This window comes from Pagrus pagrus (assembly GCF_965226575.1).
Source record: "Pagrus pagrus genome assembly, chromosome: 22".
Lineage (NCBI taxonomy): Eukaryota > Metazoa > Chordata > Actinopteri > Spariformes > Sparidae > Pagrus > Pagrus pagrus.
The window spans coordinates 15,880,553-15,884,152 of record NC_140204.1 but is presented as its reverse complement, the minus strand read 5'-3'; positions in this window follow the sequence as shown (position 1 = coordinate 15,884,152).

The window sequence follows — 3,600 nt, the reverse complement described above, 5'->3', positions numbered from 1 at the left end:
CAACCACAGTGGGTCCAACAACAACCTCTACAGCTGCCCCACCAACAACAACAACCACAGATGCCCTAATAACAACAACAACAGCGGCACCAACAACAACAACCACAGCTGCTCGAACAACAACAACCACAGCTGCTCCAACTACAACATCCACAGTGGCTCCAACAACAACAACCACAGCTGCGCCAGCAACAACAACCACAGCTGCCCCAACAACAATAACCACAGCTATTCCAACAACAACAACCACAGCTGCCCCAGCAACAACAACCACAGCTGCCCCAACAACAATAACCACAGCGGCTCCAACAACAACCACAGCTGCTCCAACAACAATAACCACAGTGGCTCCAACATCAACACTTACCGCTGCTTCAACTACAAAGCCAGCTGCTACAACTACTGCTACCACAGCTTCCCCTACAGCTACTACCACAGCTGCCCCATCTACAACAACAGCTGCTCCAACTACAACAAGCACAGCTGCCCCAACAACGACAACCACAGCAGCTCCAACAACAACGATTACCGCTGCTCCAACTACAACTACAGCTGCTCCAACTACAGCTACCACAGTGGCACCATCAACAACCACTACCGCTGCCCCGACAACAACAACCACAGCTGCTCCAACTACAACTACAGCTGCTCCAACTACAGCTACCACAGTGGCACCATCAACAACCACTACCGCTGCCCCGACAACAACAACCACAGCTGCTCCAACTACAACAACCACAGCTGCCCCAACAACAACTACCACAGTGGTTCCAACAACAACCACTACTGCTGCCCCGACAAGAACAACCACAGCTGCTCCAACTACAACAACCACAGCTGCGCCAACAACAACAACCACAGTGGCTCCAACTACAACTACCACAGCTGCTCCAACTACAACAACCACAGTGGCTCCAACAACAACCTCTACCGCTGCCCCAACAACAACAACAACCACAGCTGCTCCAACTACAACAACTACAGTGGCTCCAACATCAACAACCACAGCAGCTCCAACAACAACAACAACAGCGGCTCCAACTACAACAACCACAGCTGCCCCAACAACAACAACCACAGCTGCTCCAACTACAACGAACACAGCTGCTCCAACAACAACCACTACCGCTACCCCAACAACAACAACAACAACTACAACTGCCCCAACAACAACAACAACCACAGCTGCCCTAACAACAACAACAACAACAACAACAACAAGAGTGGCTCCAACAACAACAACCACAGCTGCCCCAACAACCACAGCTGCTCCAACAACAACAATCAGGGCTGCTCCAACTAAAACAACTACAGCTGCTCCAACAACAACAACCACAGCTGCACCAACAACAACAACCACAGCTGCTCCAACTACAACAACTACAGCTGCCCCAACAACCACAGCTGCCCCAACAACAACAAACACAGAAGCTCCAACAACAAGTGGCATAACTACTCCAAGTACAACAACCACAGCGGCTCCAACAACAACCACTACCGCTGCCCCAACAACAACATCAACTACAACTGCCCCAACAACAATAATAACCACAGCTGCTCCAACTACAACAACCACAGCTGCCACAACAACAACAACAACCACATCTGCCCCAACAACAACAACCACAGCGGCTCCAACAACAACAACCACAGTTGCTCCAACAACAACTACCACAGCTGCTCCAACTACAACAACTACAGCTGCCCCGACAACAACAACCACAGCTCGCCCAACAACAGCAACCACAGTGGCTCCAACAACAACACCTACCGCTGCTTCAACTACAACGCAAGCTGCCTCAACTACTGCTACCACAGCTACCCCTACAACTACTACCACAGCTGCCCCAACTGCAACAACAGCTGCTCCAACTACAACAAGCAATGCTGCCCCAACAACGACAACCACAGCAGCTCTAACAACATTGACTACCGCTGCTCCAACTACAACTACAGCTGCTCCAACTACAACATCCACAGTGGCTCCAACAACAACCTCTACCACTGCCCCAACAACAACAACTACAGCTGCCCCAACAACAACAACAACAGCTGCCCCAACTACAACAACCACAGCTGCTCCATCAACAACTACCACAGTGGCTCCAACAACAACAACCACAGCGGCTCCAACAACAACCACTACCGCTGCCCCAACAACAACAACCACAGCTGTTCCAACAACAACAACCACAGCTGCGCGAACAACAACCACAGCTGCTCCAACTACAACAACCACAGCTGCCCCAACAACAACAACAACCACAGTTGCCCCAACAACAACAACCACAGCTGCCCCAACAACAACAACCACAGCTGCACGAACAACAACCACAGCTGCTCCAACTACAACAACCACAGCTGACCAAACAACAACAACCACAGTGGCGCCAACAACAATCACTACCTCTGCCCCGACAGCAACAACAGCTTCCCCAATTACAACAACTACAGCTGCTCCAACAACTGCCACAGTGGTTCCAACAACAACAACAACCACTAATGCTGCCCCGACAAGAACAACCACATTTGCTTCAACTATAACAACCACAGTGGCCCCAACAACAACAACCACACCTGCTGCAACTACAACAATCACAGCTGCCGCAACAACAACAACCACAGCGGCTCCAACAACAACAACAACAACAACAACGACTACTGCTACTCCAACTACAACAAATACAGCTGCCCCGACAACAATGACCACAGCTGCCCTGACAACGACTACCACAGCTGCTCCAACAACAACTACCACATCTGCTCCAACTACAACAACCACAGCTGCTCCAACTACAACAGCTACCACAGCTGCTCCAACTACAACAACGACAGCAGCTCCAACAACAACCACAGCTGCACCAACAACAACAACCACAGCTGCTCCAACTACAACAACCACAGCTTCTCCATCTACAACAACCACAGCTGCTCCAACTGCAACAACTACAGTACCTCCAACAACAACAACCACAGCAGCTCCAACAACAAGTAGCACAGCTGCTCCAACTACAACAATCACAGCGGCTCCAACAACAACCACTACCACTGCCCCAACAACAACTACAGCTGCCCCAACAACAACAACAACAGCTGCCCCAACTACAACAACCACAGCTGCTCCAACAACAACTACCACAGCGGCTCCAACAACAACAACCACAGCTGCCCCAACTACAACAACCACAGCTGCCCCAACAATAACAACCACAGTGGCTCCGACAACAACAACCACAGCTGCTCCGACTACAACAACTACAGCTGCCCCGACAACAACAACTACAGCTGTCCCAACAACAACAACCACAGCTGCCCCAACAACAACAACCACAGTGGCCCCAACAACAACAACCACAGCTGCTCCAACTACAACAACCACAGCTTCTCCAACTACAACAACCACAGCTGCTCCAACTACAATAACTACAGTGCCTCCAACAACAACAACCACAGCAGCTCCAACAACAAGTAGCACAGCTGCACCAACTACAACAACCACAGCGGCTCCAACAACAACCACTACCGCTGCCCCAACAACAACAACTACAGCTGCCCCAACAACAACAACAACAGCTGCCCAAACTACAACAACCACAGCTG